At 38.2% G+C, this 27,296-nt stretch overlaps 1 long non-coding RNA gene across 1 annotated transcript in view; it reads right to left on the bottom strand.

Annotated features, from left to right (window-relative positions):
- Positions 1-27,296, bottom strand: part of LOC106735848 (uncharacterized) — a 111,443-nt gene that overhangs the window by 537 nt on the left and 83,610 nt on the right. The gene's annotated exons all lie outside the window — the stretch shown is intronic.

Here is a 27,296-nt window from a genome sequence, read left to right as displayed (position 1 = left end):
TAAAAAAAACAAGCATCATTATTTCCACTGAAAATAGTAAAGTAATATAGTAAAGTAATCTTCAAAGGCAAAATAAATATGCAGAAGATAGAAAAGCAATGAACAGGAGAGAATTATAGAAAATGAACACATTTTGGGAGAGTGAATGAACTGACCTGAGCATAATGCAGGGAGATTAATTTAACTACTCACACCTGATCCACTCAGTATCTTACTGTGTAGCCGGTACTGTGTTGAGATTTACGTTATATAATGCAGTCTCATCTATTATATATCTATACTATAAAATGTTATAGAGACAGCACAACATGAATAGGTAGCTAGACACAAACATGCAGAAAATTACTGAATACAGCCAGATATAGTAACACCACACACACCACCTTGTGGCAACCATTGAACTAGAACCAAGGAAGGGGATAAAAGTAAAGTCTGAATCAGAAGTCTGGGCATTTACATGATAACCAAAACCTCAATTCATGGTGTCCATATACAAAGTATTACTCTATGTGTTTTACATGTAGTAACAAATACTTGAATAGTAACAATGATCCTATGACTCAGTTTTTGGTTTTTTTTTGAGAGTCTTTTTTTTTGCTTCAGAGCATGTTCATTTACCAGAGAGACAAACACAGAGACAGAAAGTGAGAAATCACTCCCCAGGGGGGGATGGTCAGGCCAAAATCCCTTGTCTAGCATTCTCCTTTCAGGATTTTGGGCAAGCACACACAACATGCCTGGCCTGAGTTTCAAGCCACCAGGTCTAGGACTCAAAACATGGCTGGCCACATGGGAGTCCAGTATCTTAAACACGATGCCACCTGCTGGCCCTGAGTTAGTATTTTTTACTTTACTTTATTTATATATATATATATATATACACACACATATGAGAATATATATATGAGAAAAAATATATATATATGAGAATATGAAGAAACAAAAGGTTAAGAAACCAGCCCTGGGGGCCAGAAGATGGTGTAGCTCTTCTATCTCTGGACTCTCTCATGGTCAACTGCGGTTTGAGCCCCAGACCTGGTGGCTTGAAACTCATGCCAGGTGCATGTGCATGCGTGCCCAAAATTCCGAGAGGAGAATAGATTAGAGGATAAAGGATTGTGGCGTGGCATTCTTCCTGCTCCACCCCAGGGAGGGCATTGATTTCTCTTTCCCTCCAGTGAGCACACGTGCCCTAAGGCAAATACTTCATAAAAAAATGAAAAGGTAATGGGACTAGCAGTTAGCATAATGGCTATGTCATTGGACTCCCATGTAGATGACTGCGGCTCGAGTCCTGGACCCGGTGGCTTAAACTCACGCCGGTGTGTGTGTGTGCCCAAGATCCCGAGAGGGAAGGGAGGGGAAGGGATTGTGGCGTGGCCATCCCCCCTGGGTGGTGATTTCTCACTTTCTGTCTCTCTGTCTCTCTCTGTATTTCTGGCGAGTGCACATACCCTATAGCAAAAACCTCTCCAAAAAAAAAAGGAGGAAATTAAAAAAAAGATAACAAAAGAAACCAGCCTGGGGATAGCAGATGGCCTAGTAATTATGTCACTGGGCTTCCACATGACCAACTGTTCGAGTCCTGGACTCAGTGACTTGAAAATCATACCTGGCATGTGTTCATGCATGTCCAAGATCCTAGAAAGAGAATGGAGGAGAAGGGACTATGGGTGATCATACCCCCCTCGTGGGGGTGATTTCTCACTGTCTCTGTCTCTCTCTCTCCCTCCATAAGGCAAATATCTCTTAAAACACACACACACACACACACACACACACATACACACACACACACAGAAAATAGACCAGTTGGAAGGAGGTGATCATTCTCGTAATTCTCTTAAAACATGCACTATGACTCCTAGTCAATCGCTACGCCTCAAAGATAATTTTTAGATCTCTAGAAATACATGGGATGTGTATGGAGAATTTTAAAGTTTATTAAGGGACCATACTATAATTTTAAAACTCTATATTTTAATACACACAAGTGGCTTTCGGTGTTGTGAATATGACACAATAAACTGTACCTGATCAAGTCCTGAAACATAGTCGGATATTTACTTATTTAAAATTAAGTTTGCTTAATTGCTTTCACATATACTTTTTTTTTAATTTGGAAAAACTATACGGAAGAATATGATGCCCTGCTTGGGGGCTGGCTGGAGGGGCATGAGAAAGCTGTTATTTCAGACCCTTGGGTAATGAAGTCATCCGGAGGGCAGAGGGAGTAGAATATCGTACTCAATACACTAAGTATTGGGTCATTGGAAAACTTATGATGCATTTTTGCATAGAAAAAGATTGAAAAATACATAATGACTTTTCCAATGATACAATATTTATATAGGAAAAGAGAACAAAAGAAATCTACTAGACAGAGGTCCAAGGAATCAAAAATCTTACTCAAGAATATAAAGTTCTCTGTAAATTATAACAGTTCTTGACAATCAAGTGAATGCTATATTAAAAATCAGCAGTAGTCTGATTATTATAAAGTTAAAAAAATCATAACTGATAAAATAAATCATAAATACAATCCCCATGGCTGAGAAAAACAGTCAAATGTGGGACCAGCAGTTAGCGTAATGGCTATGTCGCTGGACTCATCCCGGACCCGGTGGCTTAAGATTGACGCCGGCGCGTGTGTGTGCGTGCCCAGGATCCCAAGAGGAGAATGGAGGAGAAGGGATTGCAGCGTGGCCATCCCCCCTAGGGGGTGATTTTTCACTTTCTGTCTCTGTCTCTCTCTGTCTGGTGAGCGCATGTGCCCTATAGCAAAAACCTCTCCAAAAAAAAAAAAAATACAGTCAAATGTGACTTTTGCTATTAGCCTTCATCTGGTCAATTTTCCCCCCTTTCCATAGCATGTTTTGTTCTTACCTAAACTTGGAGACAGTCTGATTTTAGAGCCTTCTGGCCTTCCTAGTGCCAGATGGATTTACATTTGAAAGTAAAATATACTGTTTTCCTTACTATAAAGATTTGGATAATATGTGTTCATTTTCTTATTATTAAGAAAAATATTATCAAGAAATCTTATTATTAAGAAGTTTTAAGCACACAAAGTTTGTATTACTGGTCTAAGATGACGATAATTTGGCAATACACTCAGGATGGTAACTCGTATTACCTAATACCAACGCCTGTCCTTTACAATATTCAGATTATTTTTAATGTAACTGTATCCACGATATTGTGAGCAGCTATTGACAGAAAAGGATCGGAGAATATTATGTAGGAAAACCAATGAGTAATATCACTAAACTTAGCTTTACAGATCCATTCAGATACATTAACAGATTACATGAATTATTTAAAGGAGTATCAAAACATTTTAAGATTTTAGGTAGAAAACATGAAGTATATAAATCTATTTTAAAATAGCAATCTACTTAGAGACCTCCCAGAATTTTCAGTAATAATGACCAAAATAAATTTGGTTTCTGGCATGGATAATTAATATAGGTGTTTTCTCTCTCTCTCATCTCCTTAGTACTGGAACCAAGTACCATTCAGTTCACAGAAAACTTACCTATACAGTTCTATTTACTTGGCTTAATATATGTCAAGGATAACTGCATGAATCAGGTAAATACACCAAAATAAAGGTATTTCTTTTCCTCACTTTCAATTCATCGCTACCGTCTATTTTTTTGGTTTTTTCTGTCCTGTAGCTAGCAGGAGAACACTCTGGGCCAAGGATTTATTCTGCAAGGCCCCAGCTATTTCCTTTCAGTATATTCTTTCTTATGATTTTAAAGTTTGAGAACATTATTCAAGATTTGCAGGTTGTTTTACCGGCATGAGTCATGTTTTCCTTGGTTAATATCTGAAACTGTAAAGCTATTCCATAGGAAGGTAAACATTATTTTGCAGTGATAACTTCATATATATATATATATATATATTTAAAGTACTTATTGGTGAAGTGTCTTTAAAATCACTAAACAAACAAAAATATTTGGTTGCTATGTTTATTTTCTGTATTTTGTTTATATATTCAATTCTTACAAAACAACAATAAAAAAAGATTCTTCCTAGACATTTCAAGCTCATAGAAAATCTCAGAAGTCAAATAGTTAAAGAAAATTTCCATCTTCTTCCCAGTGTCTATTTTACCGAAAGATGCTTTAAGCAGGATATTATATTACTAAAGAATTAGTAAACTGCTAATAAAAACAACAACTGTGAAGATTTTTATTTTTATTTACTTTAGTAGGGCTTGTGAACTTGTCAGAGACAGAGAGGGAGAGAAATATGGCCACTCCACAGTCTCTTCTACACTCTCCTCTTGGGATCTTGGGCATGAACGCATATATGCTTAGTGTGATTTTCAAGCTACCATGTCCGGCACTCAAATCATGGAGTTGGCCACGGAAGAATCCAGTGCCTTAACATCCATGACACCTACTTGCTCCTAATTAAGACTCTTTAACTCAAGAAATTCTGTTCCATTCACTAAGCTAAGTTAAAATGTCACTTTTCACAAATATAGTTTAAAACTCCTATTAGTAAAATATACCAAAGGAGTAGCATAATAATGTTGTACTTTATGGAGTTTGGAAAGTAGAAACCAGGTGACTCCATGGGCTGGTGATCAAGGTAACTGGATCCCATATGGCTGATCATGCAATTCAAGTCCTACACTGGTGGCTTGAGAAACACTCTGGGCCCATGTGCTCTTGAGCTCAAAATTCCTAAAGGAGACAGAGATAGAAAAGAAGGGATTGAGGTGTATCCATACCACATAGGAGGGTGCTTTCTCCTCCTTGACTCTCTCTGGAGAGTGCATGCATACACCCTGTAGGAAAGAAAGAAGAAAGAACGAAAGGAAGGAAGGAAGGAAGGAAGGGAGGAAGGAAAAAAGAAAGAGGGAGCGAGAGAGGGAGGGAGGAAGGAAGAAACCATCTCATCACAGCTATTAGTTTAAAAACAAGTTGAACTTGACTACAGAAAACACATATTTTAAACTTAATAATGTTGCATCTAATGGCAAATCTCACATTACAAAGAATGAACAAAAGAAGTATATATATTTTGAATTGCCAGAAGGCCCATGCACTTGTCAGAGAGATGAGAGAGAGAGAGAGAAAGAGAGCAAACACCCACCAAAGGGGCATAGTCATGCCACAATCCCTTCTCCACTTATCCATTCTGTCAGGATTTGGAACGTGCATGCCCATGTGCCCAGCATGTTTTTCAAGCTCAGGGGCAGGGATTTGAATCCTGGCTGCCAAGTGGAATCAAACTTCCTTAATCACTAAGCTATGGGCCCAGCCCCAAAGGAAGTACTTGAAATATGACTTTCTTCATGTTTTCTTAAGTAACTTTGATTTAAAATTCAGATTTTTTATGTGGTGCTAAGTTATATTTTGTGAAATGAAGCACCCAAGTGTTTTTCAAGCTCATGGGCAGGGATTTGAATCCTGGCTGCCAAGTGGAATCAAACTTCCTTAATCACTAAGCTATGGGCCCAGCCCCAAAGGAAGTACTTGAAATATGACTTTCTTCATGTTTTCTTAAGTAACTTTGATTTAAAATTCAGATTTTTTATGTGGTGCTAAGTTATATTTTGTGAAATGAAGCACCCAATTTCCACATATACTCTAGGCTTAATTTCAAAATAAATTAGGGAGCTATTATTGAGTAAAGACTTTAATTTAGGGCATTTTAATAGCAGACTTTTTAAATGCACATTATTGTATGCATGATTTCCTGTTCCTTTTCTTGGAGTAGAAAACCCATTTTTTTTTTTTTTCACCAGAGAGAGACGGTGAGAAGGAAAGTAAGGAATCATCCCCCAGAGGAGTGGCCATGCCACAATTCTTTCTCCGTTCTCCTCCTGGAGTCTCAGGTAAGCATGCACATGAACCTAGAAAGTCACCAGGTCCAGGACTGGAGCTACGGTCAGCCATGTGGGAGTCCTGCACATTAACAACCACACTACCTGTTGGCCCCAGAAAACCCCATTTTAACAATTCTTGACAGAATTCTTTAAAGATGGTGGTAGATAAAATATTATCAGTCTAGTAAATAGATGTAAAAAGACAAATGAGGAAATTGAGAAATCCCTTTGATGTTTAATGCTGGCTGCTTAAACATCCTTGCATGGATAAGAGGGAAGAGAAAGGAATGAGGAAAGGAAGAAAGGATGAAAGAAGGAGAGGAAGAATAAAGACAGGGAGTGAGAAATAGAAAGAAGAGAGAGAGGGAAGAAAGGGAGAAAGAGAAATGACCCTTTCACATCAAAAATGATGATATTTATAGAAATTTTCCTTAAGAAATTACTGGGCTAAAAACTGATCCCTTTCAAGGGAATTTGTCAATTTTAGGACATTAGGGTGACAGTAACTCAGTGGGTGCTAATTTCAGTTATTAGGATGTTTTCATAATTAAGCCAAAACAGCCTTCTGAAGAGAGCTGATTACTCAGTGGAATGCTTAAAAAGAGTATAATTTTGTCCTTTAGTTGGGCTACGATGAAACTTCATCTATGGAAAAATGGGCCTTTAAATTACTAAAAAGGGTGTCCAAATATCAGAGATCAGTATCACCATGCTGCTAAAAAATAACAGCATTTATATTTTGCTTTACAGTTAACAAACACTTTTGAAATTTGTAAGTCATGTATATATTCAATAATACAAATACATTTATTAGTTGATTTAATCCTCATGATGTCCTGGTTTCTACTCTGAAATAATGCTTAGATTCTTTTTTTAATTGCTAGAGGGTATATGTGCTTGTCAGAGAGGTGGGGAAAGGAAGAAAGCACCTCCCAATGGGCATGGTCACACTGCAATCTTGTCCTCTATATCCCCGTCTTGTCGGGATTTGGGTTGAAGGAGATGCCTATATCTTTGACCTGACTGTTGTACCACATGCAAGCTTTGAAAACCCATACTTTACCCACAAAGATGTACTATAATTTTATGTAATTCAGAAATTATAACAATAAGAAATTAAATGCATTTCTTTCTTCAATAACTTAGAGTGACAGAAAAAGAACAAGAGTGAGAGTAAAAGAGAGAAAAGTGCAGACACAGGAATACAGGATCCCAACAGGGCACCAATGCCCAGATCCATCCACAACCTCGGCCTCAGCTGGTCCTGGGTCTCTGGCATGCTTATGCCTGGCATCCTGAGAAAGTGTTCAGAGGGGAACTTGGACACTTCCATATGGATCAGCCTCACAGAGCATCTCATTTTATCACTGCAGCGCCACCATCTAGCTCTCAAGATGGAACATGTTCTTAACAGTTATAGAGTTATACGAGCATATTCAAAACAGTTAAATATCATTAGCAAAAAAGAATCAAAGGTAAAATCTTTAAACAGAAATTATCCCAAAGGCTTTAACTTTGCTAAACAAAATGATTGTCAAGCATTATCAGAACCTTAGTTAAAAGCCATCTTAATGTGACAAGCTCTACCAGGAATTGTTGGATAATCTCGGATAAATCTTTTTTAAGGAATTATTGGGAACCAGCAGTTAGCGTAATGGCTATGTCGCTGGACTCCCACGTAGTTGACCGCGGTTCGTGTCCCGGACCTGGTGGCTTAAAACTCATGCCGGGCGCGTGTGTGTGCATGCCCAAGATCCCAAGAGGAGAATGGAGGAGAAGGGATTGCGGCGTGACCATCCCCCCTGGGGGGTGATTTCTCGCTTTCTGTCTCTATGTCTCTCTCTGTCTGGCAAGCGCACGCGCCCTACAGTGAAAATCTCTCCAAAAAAAAAAAAAAGAATTATTTAATAATATTATTTTTTAAATTAATTTATTTAACTTTATTTATTCATTCATTTATTTTTCATTTGACCAGAGATACAGAGAGAGAGAGAGAGAAGGTGAGAAAGTGAGCCACCAGGTCCAGGATTTGAACCATGGTCAGCTATGTGGGAGCATCCAGCGCCTTAACCACCACACCACCTGCTGGTCCCAATATTATTATTATTTAAAATTGCTATAGAACATATAGCAATATGTGCTAACCAGACAGACTGACAGAGGGAGAAAGTAAGAAAGTAAGTCACCAGGTCGGGAACTCAGACCATGGTCAGTCCACTTTGGAGTCCAGCACCTTAACCTCCACACCACCTACTAGCTCCAATAAATCTCTTTAAAAGAGAGCATTTATTGAAAGAAAACAGAAAGCAAGTGTTCCATATTAGTTAAGAGACTTGTTACTTAGATAAGCCCAAGATTTTAGAGACATCCTTTATTTTTTTGGTCCATTGACACAGAAAATCTGATTCACTTAGTAGCTTCAGGTAAGTGCTCTTTTGTTTGGTATTGTGTTTATTTTACTTATAAGAAAAAAATAATAATTCTTAGTGGTTTATGGTATCAAATACTAAATGAACATTTGTTTCTTTGAGGGTAAATGAATCCCAAACAAAATAAAACTAGTCGGCATCCATATCCTTTTCTGTTATCCATCCATCCAGACACACATAAATACAAATGTATTGCAATGCCCACAATCAGCAAGAGATAATCCAAGGTACTGTGGGTTATGCAAATAGAATTATACATCCTTAAAGAACGTACAGTGTTATATTAGAGATAAGAGCAAACAATTACACATCAAGGAGGGAGGTGAATGAGTGATTGAATGCTTATCAGAAGGAAGGTTATAGTGTCCATAAAGGATTTCATCGACTCAAAATTATGTTTGTACATTGTTTGGAGAAAGCAAAGACACTTTCATGGGTAGTTTTCTTATCAGTATTTTTGACTTTACATACGCTTCTATTGCAATAAGAAAATCACATACATTGAAGTGTTAGACATTCATATGTCCATGTATTTCCTTTTTAGCAATAATCCCATATATGTCAGGAAGATTGTTAGGAAAAAATGAGTTTAAAATAACAAACATTTAATTTAAAATATTTCCTGATTATAAGTTTTAAGGGTATCGCAATTTAAAAATAATGATCTCAATTGGCCAAGGGACAAAATAAAAAGCTCAAATTTTTTTTCTAGGACTCCTCATTTAATTTACTGAAACTTTTAAGAAATCACAGAGTTGGGAACCAGCAGTTAGCGTTATAGCTATGTTGCTGGACTCCTATAGCGAAAACCTCTCCAAAAAAAAAAAAAAAAAATCACAGAGTTAATGTTGACCAAATTTTCCTGTCTAATATTTTTTATATAATCAGTCTTGTATAGATCAGAGCCTCATTGCCTCATTGAATTGACTAGGTTTATTATATCAGTCAAATGACACGATCAGTTTTGTTTTTTTTTATAATCTTTTTTTTTTTTTTGGAGAGGTTTTTTTTTTTTTTTTTGAGAGGTTTTTCACTATAGGGCGCGTGCGCTCACCAGACAGACAGAGAGAGACATAGAGACAGAAAGCAAGAAATCACCCCCCAGGGGGGATGGTCATGCCGCAATCCTTCTCCTCCATCTCCTCTCGGGATCTTGGGCACGCACGCACACGCGCCCGGCGTGAGTTTTAAGCCACGGGGTGTGGGATGTGAACCGTGGTCGACTATGTGGGAGTCCAGCGACATAGCCATTACGCTTGTTAAACTATGTGGGAGTCAGGAAAATTAGCCATTACGCTAACTGCTGGTTCCCTTTTTAAAAAAAATCTTTACTATTTATATTTTTCTTTTTTTTTGGGGGGGGAGAGGTTTTTGCTATAGGGCGCGTGCGCTCGCCAGACAGACAGAGAGACATAGAGACAGAAAGTGAGAAATCACCCCCCAGGGGGGATGGGCATGCCGCAATCCCTTCTCCTCCATTCTCCTCTTGGGATCTTGGGCACGCACGCACACGCGCCTGGCATGAGTTTTAAGCCACCAGGTCCGAGAGGCGAACCGCGGTTGACTGCATGGGAGTCCAGTGACATAGCCATTACGCTAACTGCTGCTTCCCACTATTTATATTTTTCATTCCTGAGCTTGAATTCAATCACCATCAATGTTTAATTCAATATTTTATAAAGTAAAAGAATCCCTTTAAGTATTTTGTTGCAGAAATTGAGTGAAACTTGCTCTCAATTTTAAATTTTAAGATTATTTGTGTGGGGCCAGTCTGAACTAGGATTGCACATGGCTGTGATTTAAATCCTGGCCCCAGAGCCTTGAGAAACATGCTGGGCACGTGTTTATGTGTCCAAAATCCTGGTAAAAGGGGGGAATGTAAGAGGGGGAACTGGCATGATCATGCTACATGGGGGGATGTTTTCCCTGTCTCTCTGTCTCTCCCTCTATCTCTCTGGCAGGCGCTTGTATCTTCTGGCAATTAAAAGTAAAGCAAAGTGGACAGGAAGGGAAAGGAGGGACCAGCAGTTGGCATAATGGCTATGTCGCTGGACTCCCACGTAGTAGACCATGATTCAAGTCCCGAACCCGGTGGCTTTAACACACGCCGGGCATGTGTACGTGCGTGCCTAAGATCCCAAGAGGAGAGTGGAGGAGAAGGGATTGCAGTGTGGCCATTCCCCCCGGGGGGGGGATTTCTTTCTTTGTCTTTCTGTCTCTCTCTGTCTTTCTGGCGAGAGCATGCGCCCTATAGCAAAAACGTCTCAAAACAAAAATAAGGAGAGGAAGGAAAGAAAAGAAAGGACCAGCAGGTGACAAGGTGGTTAAGGTGCTGGACTTCTACATGACTGACTGAGATTTGAGTCTCAGGCTTGGGAGCTTAAAAAATCACGTCTGGCATGTGTGCATACATGCCCTCGCACTTCCCTCTCGCTGTCTCTGTCTATCTCTGGTGAGTGCATGCTTACTACAGCGAAAACCTAAAAAAACAGAATATTTGTGTGCTTCTAACAGTAATCTACTGAAATGTTTAAGACACTGAAAAACCACAATAGATGAAGGAACACTTGTGATTCTATAACACAAAGTTAAATTATTGTTAATATTTGGCACTTACCCTTTTAGATATTTTTACAACGTTATTTCAAATTTGGAATCATATTGTTTTAGTACTTATTTGACCTCAGGCTATGTTTGTGTTTATACGATAATCAACTTAATGGTCAAACAGAGACAAAAAAGAAGCCACTTAAACATATGGGATGTTTGGTTATAGAGAAAATCCTTATATGCATTAACTATTGATAGATTCCTAAAGTTGTTTAAACCACTTCTTCCATTCCCAGTAGTAAAGTTCTGTGAGAACAGTCCTTTGCTCTGGGAACATAAAGAGGACATAAAACAGTTTAAATATACATTAGACCCTGTAAGTGGCAGTTCCACCAATGCGACCTCCATCAGAAAAGTTACCGACCAAGAAATAGGTACATTTAGCATATAAAAGCCTAAGTACATATACAGCGTGTTTTGAAAATGTACCTACTGCTATTATGATGGGGAACTGCTTTCACTTATTTTCATGACTGCAAAACAAGTACAGTAACCATTTTCTTTCTTATTGCTTATAAACATGCTTCCAGTGGCAAAATGACTACCCTTTGTAATTCTTTCCCTTTTGCCCAGTGTTATGTTTGCTCTGATATTTGTATTGAACTCTAATTTAATGTATATCGAATCTAATAGTAAAAAAAGGCAGACATTTATTTTGATGCCTTTTAAAACTTGACTCTTCTAGTAACTCATTTGTAATTTATTTTACAAAAATCATCTGTCCACGACGCACTGGAAATGACAATGAAGCAATCGGTCCTTCAGCACAAGTTCTTGGAGAAGCCCTGTGATCAATCATTCACTCTCTCTCCCACCCTTCTCTTTATGTCCTTTTTTGAATCCTATCTGGTGCCTTGTCTTCACCTTTTCAAAACACTTACGGTTCAGTTCTGAAATTGTATTGTTTTGGTCATTTTTTTTTTCATTCAATACTGACCTATTTGAAGGTTAAATTTTCATTTTTGTGTTTGTTTGTTTTGAGAGATTTTTGTGTTAGGGCACATGTGCTTGCTGGAGAGACAGAGAGTCAGAACGTGAGAAATCACCCCCTAGGGGGGATGACCAAACTGCAATCCCTTCTGCTCCAGACATTTTGGGCATGCACACACACACTCAGCTTGAACTTTAAGCCACCCGGTCCAGGACTCGAACCATGGTGGAACCACATGAGAGTCCAGCAATGTAACCAATATGCCATCTGCTGATCCCTTGTGTTTATTTTTTAACCATGTAGTCCTAGAGCCAGTGAAGTGCCTCTACACATAATATACTCAGTAAACACTGGTTGAAGATAGTCAAGCAGTTATTACACTGATTTCTCTCAAACCTAAACTTTCCCTAGTGCTGAAAAATTTTTAAAAGAACTATTTATTTAATTTAAATGTTATTATACTTTTTAATTTGCTGTAAGACATGTATGGTCACCAGAGAAGTGGGGAAGTGATTAAGTAAGTCATCAGATCCAGGACTCAAACTGAGGTTGGCTATGTGGGAGTCCAACACCTTAACTACCATGCCACCTGCTGGTCCCCAGCACTGAAATTTACATATTATAAGAGTTTTTTTTGTCATAGGGCATGTGCACTTACTGGAGAGAAAGAAACAGAGACAGTGAGAGGGAACGTGGACAATCACCCACCAGGGGATATGGCCATGCTACAATCCCTTCTCTTCTATTCTCCTCCCAGAATTTTGGGCACACATGGGCATGCAACCAGCATGATTTTCAAACCAGTGGGTCTGGGACTCGAACCATGGTCAGTCTTATGGGAGTCCAGTGACATAACCACTACACCATCTGCTGGCCCCAGTACTGAAATTTAATCATTCTGTATTTAATGTAGTTTTTTTTTTTCTTCAGAGATATATAAAAACATTAAATTCTGTACATAGCTTTAGAGGAAAATTAAAAGAACAAGTGGCATATTGAAGAACTTACTGCTAAAAATGAAAAAAATATTCATTTATCTTATAAAATAATAATATAAAGTATAATTAAATAAATAATGTAGTACATGGCAGCTTCACAGATATAAATCATTGACTAGATCAAACATATCACCCTGATGGCTGAGACCTCCACCATATTTGGGTATTTAAAAAAACAAATGTTAAAGCAAATATACAAACTGAGCATCTGTGGGTTTATTCCTGCTAATGTGAAAGGTCTTCGGTAGTGTGGAGTTGGGGCCAGGGTTTCCCTGGATTATACTTCTCTGCAGTTGGCCCGTGGCCTCTTCTCTTTCCACAACATCATGGAGAATGGCACTAAGTTGGGAGAGCTGGGTTTTCGCAGTTCTCTGCTAGCCTCAAGATAGTAAGGTTTATCAGAATATTACAGCTTTCTCATTCCTTTTTAAAAATTATTTATTTTATTTATTATTATTATTAATTTTTTTTAGGCTTGCTATGGAAAGCATGTGCTCTCCAGAGAGAGAGAGAAAGAAAATGAAAAAATAAGCCATGAAGTCCGGGACTCAAATCGTGGTCAACCATGTGGGAGTCCAGTGCCTTAATCACCATGCCATCTGCTAGTCCCCAACTTTCTCATTCTTTTATGAAGCTATTCTAGATCAAGGGTCAGCAAACTATGACCTGCAGACCAAATATGGCCCATTGACTTTTTGGTAAATAAAAGCTCTATTGGAGGACAACTACACCTATTACTTTATGAATTACCATGGTTGTTTTCACACCTAAGAGCAGAGCTGAGTGGTTGCAATAGAGACCACATATGACCTGCAAACTGACTGAATTTACTATCTGGTTCCTTACAGGAAAAGTTTGTTGGCCTCTTCTTTGGTGTTCTCTTCCTTGTACACTTGCACACCTATGTCTAACCCAACACTAAATCCTATATGTTCTACCTTCAATAATCTGCAATAAATCCCTTTTTTTCTATTTCCATTTGGTCCTAGCCCACATTCTTTTTCTTGTAGGTTACCATGGTCTTCTTTCCTTTATTTTTACTTTTGTCCTTAGGGAGTAGGCAGGGTAATATTTTATAAATGTAAGTCAGATTATGTCACTCCTCTGTGGGCCTCGAACTTTTCTGACTTTTCCTATTATACTCTCTCTGACCAAAGAATACTTCTAACGTGCATCTGATCAAGACCTTGGTCCTGTGTTCAGAAAATTCACTTAAATCTTTGCATGGCTTTTTCTTAATGCCATTCAGATCTCAGCCCAAGTTCATGCCCTTTGACAGGTCTCTGACCAACGCAAATAGCTTTTAGCTAAATCCTTAATGCTGTTACTCTCTGTTATGTTAACCCATTTTCTTTTATTATAGATAAAAATGACTTTGTTTCCTTCATAGCTGTTATTCATCAATGTCTCCTTAGGAACTGGAATATTGCCTGGCCTATTACAGAAATTTGAAATGAATTAATGGATGGCATCATTCATTCATTTACTCATTTATTAATTTATTGTGTGTCTACGTATATTACCAGAAGACAGGCAAACTCTTAAGTTTCTTGAAGCAAAGTTTTATTTAAAAACTTAAAGTATATGAGTTAAAAATTCTTGTATATCTCTTTGGGCATCCACCTATGTGAATGGTAAACTTTGAGGACAAAGGATTAGTTAAAGTTAACTCTTTACCTAAATTTTGGCTTCTAATGAAGATATACATTGATATAAAAATGAAAGACGAGGTTCAAACACTTAGCAATTTTTCATTGAATTATATATAGGACATTAATGAGGGCGCTTATTTTAGGCTATAATAGAATTTACATTCATGAATCCTAATTGCAATTAAAATGAAAGAAAAGATTTAAAAACACAACTTTCATTTTAATTAATAGCAAGACTAATTAGGATCAGATTTGATGTGATAGTTGTCAGTCATTTTAGATTTTAAGAGTAAAATGTAAGTATAGATTATCCTAATGTGCCAAATCAATATTTTTCTTAAAAAATAGAATCTCCCTGTCTTACTTAAATACAATACCCTATGAAGTGGAGATATTTCTCATGGCTGACCAATTATTTTTAACTTGTGTTAGAAACCCTCTTTATTTATACCAAAAGTATACTCATAAAAGTAGATATCATACATCATTCTCCAATCAATGATGTTTCTGGGCCAGAATATTATTACCTTTATATAAAAGCCAATGATCATATTTCATGGATGTTTGACTAATTTCACCAAAATCATCCATTATTCCCAATGGAAAAAAAATATCAATACTAACTTCTTTATCTTTCCTATTTATAAAACTGAGTAGGTTCTCAGTTCTAAGACCATTTTGTGGTTTGTTTTCACAATTGAATCATACAAACAAATGTTCCATTTTTTCCCAGATTTTCCTATTCTTTATATTTTTTTAAGAATTACTTTATTTAACTTTATTTATTTATTTATTTTAATTTGACCAGAGAGGGACAGAGCAAGAGTGAAAGAAAAAGTGAGAAAGCAAGCTGCCAGGTCTGGGACTCAAACCACGGTCAGCCATGTGGGAGTCCAGCCCAGCACTTTTAACCACCACGTCACCTGCCAGCCCCAGATTTTCCTATTTTTAAAGCAGAATCTATGCCCACAGTGAATGTCTTAACTTTTTAATATTTGACAAGATTATCTTCCTATAAATTATTTAAAATGTAAAATCCATGTAATTGACAACAATTCTCAAGGTTATCTTCCTATAAATTATTTAAAAATGTAAAATCCATGTAATTGACAACAATTCTTCTCAACACTATTTAAAAATAAGTAGTCCACATTTAGTAAAAACAATGAAATCTCTAGCCGATACATTCTAGTTTATATAGATGTGTCATTATATTGGGTCTCAGTTAAAACAATATATTTTTTGGGGACCAGCGGTTCGCATAATGGCTATGTTGCTGGACTCTCATGTAGTCGACTGCGGGTCGAGTCCCGGACCCGGTGGCTTAAATTCATGCCGGGCGTGTGTGCATGTGTGTGCGTGTGTGCCCAAGATCCTGAGAGGAGAATAGAGGAGAAGGGATTGCAGCGTGGCCATCCTTCCTGGGGGGTGATTTCTCACTTTCTGTCTCTCTGTCTCTGTCATTCTGGCGAGTGCATGCGCCCTATAGCAAAAATCTCTCAAAAAACAAACAAAAAAATACATTTTTGGGTAATTCCTTAAAACCTGCCTCTGAAAGAATTCGGTAAAGAAAATAGCATGGGAACATAAAATACTATGAAAGTTGCTGGTTTTTTTTTAAAGTAAATTGAAAAAATATTCCCAAGATGACACAATAAATCTATTTCAAGATATCTTTTTTATTATGCCCTGAAACTCTCTGGAACACATCATGACTTTCTAGACAACCTAATAATCACAAGTTTATTAAACTTTTCCAGAAAACAGCATTTACTCTAAGACCTCAGTTCTAATCCAGGACAATGACTTTCAAACCTTTATCTATATCCTGGCTATGGTGACTGTGAGACATTGCTGCATGATACTGGGCTCCTACTGGAGGCTGTAGGTTCAGAGTCAAGGTCAATCTGAACATGTGAGGGGTGTCTACAGTGTGCCTGTCATCCCAGCTGGCTAAGAGATTGGGGGTAGGATCTCAGCATGGCAAGACCCTGTTATGGGTATCTGGCGCTCTCATGAAATAAATAAATAAACTTCAGATCTACATCTGTGTTTTTGAACTCTGCAGATACACACTGTTACTTTTCTGTATCATATGCCTATCTCACTTGCACCTCAAACTCACCTTAGCCACAGATGCATTAAAGAGCTTCCGTTACTACTTTCTCCCAAGCTTCCTGTCTCCCTTGTACCATTGCCATTTTCAGTAATTTGAGCTAAAACTCTCGGTATTATCTAAGACCTTTCACTGTTACCAAATCCATCAAGTCAACTTTTGCAATCACTTTTGAATTTGTTCCTTTTCTTCTCTACTTCCCTTGTCCATGTCGGTATGGGTAATCTTCCTCACCTGAGAAGCTTCCTACTTGGTTCTGCTGCCTGATCTCTTCTACTGCACTCTGTTTCTTAAAGATTCCCCAAACAGGGACCAGCAGTTAGCATAATGGCTATGTCACTGGGCTCCCACGTAGTCAACCACGGTTCAAGTCCCGGACCTGGTGGCTTAAACTCACGCCGGGTGCATGTGCGTGCATGCCCAAATTCCCAAGAGGAGAATGGAGGAGAAGGGATTGCAGTGTGGCCATCCCCTCTGGGGGGTGATTTCTCGCTTTCTATCTCTCTGTCTCTGTCTGTTTGGCGAGCGCATGCGCCCTATAGCAAAAAACTCTCCAAAAAAAAAAAGAGATTCCCCAAACAGAATCAAGTTTGCCTGTTAACACTTAACTGTGTTAATATCAAAGCAATAGCCTACAGAGGGAGGGTATGACAGACACAGGGTCTTGGAGTCAGATAGCCCTGGAATTCCAATCCAACTATGTGACTCTGATCAAGTCATTGGGGCTCTCTCATACTCAGTTTCCCTTCTGAATGCTTTAATGTCACCTGTTCCCATAGGGCTATGGTAAAGGTTAACTGACATGAGAGTATAGCTGTATCTGGATGTTCAGAAAATTGATAAATTAGCTTCTTTTCCACTTAGCACAGTCTATGCCGTCTACAAACTGGGACCTTCTCAAGTCATGAGTTTTTATTCTTATTTAAGTAATCACTTGGATAATTTCCCTTGTCTACCCTTCACTTTTAGGCATCTTTAGGTCTTCACTATTTACTTCTGACATTTCGGAGAAAGGTTACTTGAACACTTTGCTAATCTCACAGTTTTTTGAAGCCTTTTTAATCCATTTATTCTTTTCCAGAACAAAGAAACGTCACTAAAGAACGAAGCATCTTCCAACTTTTAATTGTGTATAACTAAGCTCCATGTATCAATTACAAGAGGAGAATAAATGTCAACTAATACTTTTAGGATGGTGATAGACTTGATGCCTTGGGCTGATTTCTGCGATTGTGTCTCCTAAGATTGTTTCAACCAAACACTCAAGCTGGCCAGGGTGCAGTCTAACAGATGTATGCACATTGTCATTGGGAGTGAACTAAATAATGGTTCTAGACAATGATTTAAAAATATCCATATCCTTTGAATTTTAGTTCCACTACTGTGTATCATTTGGAGGAAATACTTCTACAGAGGTACAAAGTTAATTGCACAGAATTCTTTACACAATAAAAAATTAATATGAGCTTAAATGTCCAACCACCATTAAGAAACAAAGACAAATTCAGTCATGCTCATGAGGTGTTTTTGTTAGCATGGTAAATTGCTAAAATAATATGGTAAGGTAATGTGCTATAATGGGCATTGAAAACAAAATTAGGTACAAATACCATTTCTCTACTTAAGCTGTATGTTTTGGAACATGACACGGGTTCTCTAAATCTTAGTTTATCTTTGAAATGGAGAAGAATAACATTTTTTTGCAAGTTTGCTGTGAAATTATTATCTGCTATATCTTAAATTTATTATATTAATATTATATCAACCATCGTCCTAGCCACTAGGTAACTTTCTATCTACACATGTATATGTGAGCATAGTATAGTTGTGTGTGCATGTGATTCATTTGTGTCATCCCAGGATAACAAAGCAGGATGTGAAGAAAGCTGGGTAAAGTATTTAGGCAGGATGCTCTCGTTATTTAAAGAAATCTCCTTGGGCCAGCCAGTAGCATGGTGTTAAAATGGCTGTATTTCATATGGTTGATGGGGCAGTTTGAATTCTGGACCTGGTGGCTTGAAAAATATGGAGTGTACTTGTGCATGTGCCCAAAATCCTGAAAGGAGGGAGAGATGGAGAAGGGATTCCAGTGCAACAGTTCCCCATGGTGGGGGCTTTCTCACTCTTTCTCTCCATTGCACCCCCTCACCTTTATCTCTCTGTATCTTTCTGGTGAACGCACATACCGTTTGGCAAATTAAAAAAATAAAGAAAAAAATATTAAAATATCAACTCAACAGTAATTACCTTTGAATGGCAGGTTTATAATTTTATATATATTTTTGAGAGTTTTGTTATGGCTAATATAATATTAATATGATACAATACAAAGATTTTTGATGGGACCAGCAGATGGCATAATGGTTACATTGCTGAACTCCCACATAGTTGATCGCGGTTTGAGTCCCAGACCCGGTGGCTTAAAACACTCACTACGCACATGTGCGTGCGTGCCCAAGATCCTGAGAGGAGAATGTAGGAGAAGGGATTGCAGTGTGGTCATCCCCTTCTGGGTGATTTCTCACTTTCTGTCTCTCAGGCGACTGCACGTACCCTATAGAAAAAAATCTCTCTTAAAAAAGAAAAGATTTTTGCTATAGGGTGTGTGTACTCACTGGAGAGATAGAAAGCAAGAAATTGTCCCCCTACTCCCCAGGGAAAATGGTCATGCTTCAATCCCTTTTCCTCCATTCTCCACTTGGGATTTTGGGCAGGCACGCACATGCTCCGGGCATAATTTCAAGCAGCCAGGTCAGGGATTCAAACTACAGTCAGCCACTTGGGAGTCTAGTGCCTTAACTACTATGCCACCTACTAGCTCCTATATTTATATTTTTCTGTGCTTTTCAAGTTTTTAAAAATGAAGTTATCACATTTATAATCATAAGACATAGACCATATTACAAATATTAAGAAATGAAAAGAAAAAAGAAGTAACTTTAAAAAATAATGCAATATTATTCAAAGTTTTTTCTTTTCTTTTCTTTCTTTCTTTCTTTTTTTTTTTTCTTTTTGCCTTAAGGCGCATATGACTGCAGAGAGAGAGAGAGAGAGAGAGAGAGCCAAAGAGTGAACAGGAGAGTGAGAAACCACTCCTCGGGGGATGACCATGCTGCAATCCCTTCTCTGCCATTCTCTTCTCGGGATCATGGGCACACATGCACATGTGCCCAGTGTGATTTTCAAGCCCGTGGGTCCAGGACTCAAATTGCAATAGGCCATGTGGGAGTCCAGCAATGTAACCGCTAAGTCTGCTGGCCCCAATAAAGCAGTATTATTAAATAAATGAAAGGTGTCATTTAACCCAGATGGGTTTTTTGTCTACATGACAATGTACTGTCTATCTTTTAGGGAGGGCAACACATTCCTTATCAACCCCCAATCATGATTTGGCTTGCTAGTCTGGTTTCCACTTAAGATTAATTCAACAATGTGATTGTAGTAGAGCAATAAATAAAATAATCATTGTACTCCATCCCAAGTAGTAAATTCTGAAAGGGCCTCCTCTGTAAGTAAAGCTTAGCCTGGGAATGAGGTTTCCTTATTTTGGCTGATGCTAATCCAATTCTCACATTTATGCTATGCCTTTCAAAATGAGTGTCAACTGCTAGATGTATTCAAAGGAAAAGGGAAATCTTAGATCTTTGTGACCCAGCTGGGCCTATGATCACTGTCTCATCAGGGAACTGTGTCTACTAAAGTCAACAACACCACTTATCTCTACCCTCAAAAGCGATGCGAATATTTAAAACAGAATAAGCTTTCAAACTTAATGATTATACCATTGTTTTTTAAACTGACTTCTAAGTGTCTGTCAGAGACCATCCTGGCATCTGTCGCTCCAGGCTTTCTCTCTAGAACACAGAATCATTATAATTTCCTGCCCCCCACAAATAGCCAAAAATGCCTTACAGAAGAATTTTAAAGAGCTTTATGAAATATGAAATTTCAAATATTTCTTCTTAATTGAGAGACTCAAGATCGATATTTAAAATTTAGGAATCAAAAGTGTTCACAGACTTTCTTATTCATTCATACTGTAAAGACCACTGACTCTCTAAATAATATATTTTTAAAAACATCTCATGACAAAAGTGCAAACCTGAAACATGTCATAAGCATTCAAGCATTTGTTGGAAAAAGAATGAACTATTTATTATTGGAGTAAAACAAAACAATAATTGTAATGAACAAAATCAAAGCTATGATGATAATGTTTAAAAGTTGATTAACGGTGAATTCCAACATCCATTTCCATTCATCATCTGATTGTCAAAAAAAAAAAAGCATGCAAAACTAGATCCACATTTTAGCTGCTACTGAACATTTCCATCTGAAATATGATGACCACTTAGGCAGTTGGAATTTAACATATCCATAATGGAATCAACCAATAACTTCTAGCCCAGCCTGTTTTATCTCTGTAGTCTTTTATCTGTTGTAGATGTCAACCAAGTCCCCTTAAACTAGAAACATTTCTCTCTCACCTTCCACCTTTAATTATTCCTCCCAATCTGCTTCAGACTACAGTTTAGACTCTTAACCCTAAAGAACAATCCTTAGGGCTGTTGCAGTAATAGCTGACCAGTCTCTCTGAATGAGTTCCTTCCCTGTGTAATCAATCTTCCACTTCCTTCCTTTGAGAAGGTAATATTGTTAACTGTTAATAAACACTCCTGACAGGACAATAAATGTTTGCAGATTCTGCAAACTAATTGTTCATTGTAGTGTTGAAATAATTTTCATATTTTGCACTGAAATGAAAATTCTTTCTCTGGAACTTCTTAGACTTGGTTAAATGTATGAAATGTAATTGATTTATTTGTACTATTTTAAAAAGTATTAATGAACTCAGATAAAAGACTAAACACACACATCTGCGCACAAACACACACATAAACTGCAGTAGCAACAGCTCTCTTTTGGTTCCTTATTGCTCAGAGGATAAAGTCCACACTTTCAGTTTGAGATACTAGGAGATTTCTTTACAATCTGTCTCCACCTCTTCTTTTCAAACTTATCTCCCAACATGCCTCCTAAATAACTCTCCAGTTCCTGGTCCCATCAATCCTCTGTTTTTGGCACATTCCATGTATCATTTAATATGGCCTTTCCAATTCCTTATCTTTTTTCATGCTCTTTCCTCAGAAGTAGCTGCCTTTACCCTTCTTTCTGCACTTGTAAAACTACTACTCAAACTTTCAAACTTTACTCAGATGCCCCTTTGTCTAGGAAGTCCTCTGGGATGCTAGAGGCAAAACACATTCCTCCATCCTCCTTTTTTCCAAGTGTTTTGTTCATACTTGATATGTAGTTTTTCGTGTTGATTATTTTTTATTTTTCTTAGGTTTTTGTCTAGGCTGTATACACTTGCTGCAGAGGGACAGGGTGAGATGGACAGAGGGAAAGTGAGCAATCAATGCCCAAGGGCGAATAACCATGCCAATACCTTCTACTGCATTCTCCTATCGGGATTTTGGGCATATCGAATGCCTAGCATGCCAGGTCAGGGGCTCCAACTACAGTCAACCATGTGGGACTCCAGTGCCTTAACCATCATGTCACCTCTTGACCCCCTCATGCTGATTTTTTAGTTCAGTTCTTGGACCAAGAGTTAATCCAAGAATGGAAAAGACTTTGCTATTCATGTGACATCTCTGGACCCCAGAATAAGATTTTGTTTGGCATTTGTACTGGTTATTGGCTTATTGCCTCTCAACTCTAAATTCACCCTTTGAGACAGCTTTGTGAAAATGGATTTGCCATTATAATTTTGTAGTTGTTAAAAAACTGGCAATGAAATTGTCAGTAGAGGCATTGGAGGCTCTATACTATTACATATAATGTACACATATATTAAATTGTCCCGCTATACCCTATAGTTATGTACAACGACTATGTGTCAACTGAAAACAAAATGTAGGGCCTAATGGTGGCACAGCCAAAAGACATGACAGTCTGGACGTTAACATGGGAAAGTTCCAGGTTCATGCCCAGAGACCTCCCTGATTACACTGGGCATGAGTGTGTGCATGATCCAGGACTGGGTGAAGCTCGGAGTGGATTGTAGCATCAAGACTTGGTCGGGAATATTGTCTCTCTGTTTCTCTTACACATGAAAGAAGTAAATAAATAAAAATATATTTTAAAATATGATTTAAATATATATATTTTTAAAAGATCAAACTATTTTGTTTCTTGAACCAGGAATGTGTGCTTCCAGTGTGCTTGAGAGGCTCTTGTAGCTCCTGCAGCAGCTGGCTTCTACAAAAACCTGGAGGCCAGCAGTCTCCACAGCAGATTCCACTAGGGGGCTCTTCTACCTCCCTGTGAACACCTTTGCCTGAAACCCCGCAGTGCAGATTTCTGGCACAAGTTCTAATGACATAGCAACACAGTGGCTTCCCTGTCATCCAGCAAGTCCTGTCCTTCCCAACTGGGAATGATTTTGTTTCCACCCCTGGGGGGACATTTGGCATTGTCTGAAGATACTTTTGATTGTCAAAGTGGGGGGACAGTGGTTCTAGTATTTAGTGGGTGGAGGCCAAGATGATTCTAAACATCCTACAATGCATAGGAGACCCCTCCCCTCACACCCATAAAAAAGAAACTTTCTCCCTCCAGTTGTCAATGGTGCTGAGTTTCAGGAGCCTTGCTCTACATCTTAGTTCCAGGAGGACAGAGATGGAAAAAGGGGTTGGGTGGAGATGGGGATGACAGAAAGGGACAGGGTGTCTTTGGGTACTCTGCTGCAGGTTAGGTTCAGTGATTGCTGCTTATGTCCTCTATGTCTATATTCTCTGCAGATAATTGTTACTCCAGTCCCTTATCACATTCATAGTAATTACTTATTGCAAACTTTTCCTGTTCAAGTGACTCTATGCAGTCTCTCTCCTGACTGGACCCAGACTGATACAGATCCATTCATTCATTCATTCCAATGTGTACTCAGTGAAGGCTTTTATACTTCCTGACACTAGGCTAAGAACTTAGTATGCAGCAGCGAGCAAAGTAAACATAGCTCCCCATAGTTCCTGTCGTCCTCAAACTTTTAGTTGGCACGTCAAAACAGATAAGTATCATATGTTATAGCAAATAAGAAAGGTACAGTGACAAAGAGTCTAACTAATTACTGGAGGGTTCCACTAATTATAGGAGGCAAGCAAAGTAAAGGCCCCATATATCTATGATGAAGTCAATTAGCTTTTAATTCAGAAATTCCAACTATTTAGCCAGGTTGGTGAGGGCTTGACATGGTGAGGCCCTTGTCACCATGGCCTCATCAACCATGAGTGAGGAGAGTCATTTGGAACTCAAACATTTTACTCTTTGAGCTTTTTTTCTTAGAAGTGGCATAATTAGCTTCAAATTTAATTCAATGAAAATACTTTAGCTCAATTCATAAATCAGACACCAATTTTTCTCTTTGGCAGGTGAACTTTTTTGATAATATGTTATTTTGTTCATTTTCATGATTCTAATCTTAAAGGCAACTATTTTTATGCTTTTTATGATCTCTCTCTATATATGTGTATTTATATATACACACACACACAATCTAGAGCTTAACACACAGTAAATATTCAGTGTGTGCTTATTGAATTAATAAACGCATGAGTTTTCTATCTTGGTCACTTAAAGCATAAGAAGATATGGGTGAAAAACACTGAAATATGTCACAGGACCTGTGCTGTAATCCCAGCCTTGGCACATGAACTTGGGCAATCCATACTCCCTCTGGGACTCACCTTAATAATTTCTAAACTAAAGGATCTGAAAGAGAGGTTTTTCAGAGTCTCTTTCTGTTCTACAAGTCTCTGATGTGACAAATACATTAGAATATAAGCATGTGAGTGTGCTACATGTCTTAATGAATTATTCTTATTAAACAGTGTGATTTGAGAGGGCCTGACCCTTCTGGGCTTCAAGTTCCTAATCTGTACAATAAAGATGATCTAAAAAGGGAGTGTGCTGCTACATGTCTTAATGAATTCTTATTAAACAGTATGATTTGAGAGGGCCTGACCCTTCTGGGCTTCAAGTTCCTAATCTGTACAATAAAGATGATCTAAAAAGGAGTTAGAAAACTATGGCTTTGAGGCCAAATGGCAGAACTGAGCTTCTGTGACAGGGACTGTACAGCCCATGAAGCTGAAATATTACTTGGTCCTTTATAGAAAATGCTTGACAAATCTTGATCTATAACAGTTCTCCTATATATATTTTTTTCTTTTTAAGTCTCTTTTATGACTTTATGTCTAATCCCTTCACTATCTACACTTCTTTAAGGTTTACTTGTTTATGGAGAAAGAGAGAGTCAGGGGTCTCTGACAGGGTCTTGCCACCTATCAATCCTTCCCCTACCCTTTCTGCCAGCAAAGACCACAGGTTTGCCCACAGGTGCAACAGGCATGATCAGGTCAACCCAGGCTCTAAACTCCGGGCCTTCCCATGTGGCTCCAATCTGTGCCATCATCTACATTTTTAATAATTTTCTTATCAAAGCTATGATTAATGGCCTACCAATATTTTTATGAGGTTGAACTTCTTATACTTTGATAGAGTAAAAGAAGAGAACTGAAGAGAACCTCTGTGGGTTTTAGCAGATTAGAGCAGAAAATATAATAAACAGCAATAAGCAGTGTAATGTTTATCCATTTGCCTTTAAGCTCACAAAATACTATATATCTTCATGGCTCACCAGTAAGTTCTGGTTGAGTGGATTAATCAAGAGTCTGGGCTCCCATCACTGATGCCATATTTCATTGCTGAAGGACTTGCAATGGATGAAGGTTTATTGCTATTTTAAAGAATTAGGATGGATAGGGAAACATGAAGACTTGTCCCACCCACCTCTTTTAATAACTTTATATCACAAATAGCATTCCTATATATATATTTCTTTTTGAATAAAAGTATACTTCTTTTGTAGTTAGATCATGTTTTCTCAGGGCGTGTTATAATTTAATTCATATCATTAAACTGAACCAACATGATATCACTTTTTTTCTGAATTTCTGGATTTTATTGTCCCTGATTAATAAATATTTTTTTGAAAATGCAGTATTCAATAACAGCTCCATAAAAAAGCCAAGCACAAATGATTGCAGCTGACACCATGCTAGCAAGGAACATTTGTTTTCCCATCATCATCCTGCCGATATCCTCACATCACTCCACATTTTACTCTGGAAAATGAACCAAAATAAAATCCACTTAGGCTATATGGAAGGTGAGCTATGAAATACCTTAAATTTACCACCCTATCAGCTAAGCCATGTGTTGCAGTCAATGTAGTACTGGAGTCCCTGTGGTCCTATCAGGTGGAGACAAAAGGACAAGCCATATAAAGAGAAGGACATGAGTGATGTGGGCAGGCAGATTACCATCAAGTCCATGGTCTTTCATGAGACTGATCTGGTTGGTGGTGCTCAGAAGGTTTTGCTGTCCCCAAATGCTCCCTCTACTATCCCTCCATCCCCAGCCTATAGAACTTCTAGAAATTCTAAAATATTCTTTCGGATTTTCATGATTTTTCAGTCTTCAGGGGTATGTCATCAAAATGCAAATAACTCTTGTGAGAACCATTTTAATCTCTAATTAGCTATTACTGAAATTAATGCAAAGCTCTGAGCAAAGTCCTAGAGAATACGAAAATGGAATTAAGAGGTGCAGGGATCAAAAACAAAGGTGAGGGGGTGAGAGGGTTGTAATGGAGAAGGGTGATGCATACAGAAGAGGAAAAGGAAGAGGACAAGGAAGGCCAGGGAAAAGGGTGTCAGAGTTGGGAAGATAAGCAATTAGATGGCATCAGGTGAACCACAGTGAAGGGCACCATTGGCAGGTTAATAATCAGGTTCTTCACATCGGTGCTCTATGTCTTTGCTCTTTGCTTTATTGCAGACAGGCTGAGCGCAGCATGGAGGAAGATCAGAGCAGAACCACTAGGGCAGCACTCAGCTCTCTATTATTATGCTTTTGGTTTTGTTTGTTTTGCCAGTGGATGCATGTGTTTGCTAGAGAAAGAGAGACAGAAAGACAGAGAGGGAGAGAAAGCACCCCACAATAGAATATAGGACACCACAATTTTCTCTCTTCCATTTCTCTATCCCATCAGAATTCTGGGCACACACATGCACACCCACCTAATGTGTTTCTCAAGCCACTGGGTCCAACCACAGTTGGCACATGGAATCCAGCTTTCCATGCACAACATTTAACTGCTGGGCTACCGGGCCAGCCCCCTAACATTGTTTAAGTCAGGGATCAGCACTCCCTGGCTCACATACCAAATTCAGCCACTATCTGGTTGGGGTATGGCCATGAATGAAGAATGATTTCTATATTTTTGAATGGTAGGAACAAAATTAAAAGATGAATAATACTTCTTGACATATGAAAATAATACAATATTCAAATTTTAATGTTCATAAATAAAGTTTTCTTAAAACATAATCATGTTCATTCATTTACTTATCATCTTTGATTGTTTTCACCCTATAGTGACAGATCTGAGTAGCTGCAATGAACATCATTTGACCTGCAAAGCCTAAAATATTTATTGGCCGCTCTTTTACAGAAAAAGTTGGTAGACCCCTGGTTTACGTCATCCAGCTCTAGCTTCACACTTGCCTATCCCACTCAGAAAATATATCTGCATTTAACAGAACCACCATTTTGTCAGGCAGGTTAGGATCATCTATCTTCCC

This window comes from Tupaia chinensis, unplaced genomic scaffold (assembly GCF_000334495.1).
Source record: "Tupaia chinensis unplaced genomic scaffold, TupChi_1.0 Scaffold000546_1, whole genome shotgun sequence".
NCBI lineage: Eukaryota > Metazoa > Chordata > Mammalia > Scandentia > Tupaiidae > Tupaia > Tupaia belangeri.
This window is presented reverse-complemented; position numbering and strand designations above follow the sequence as displayed.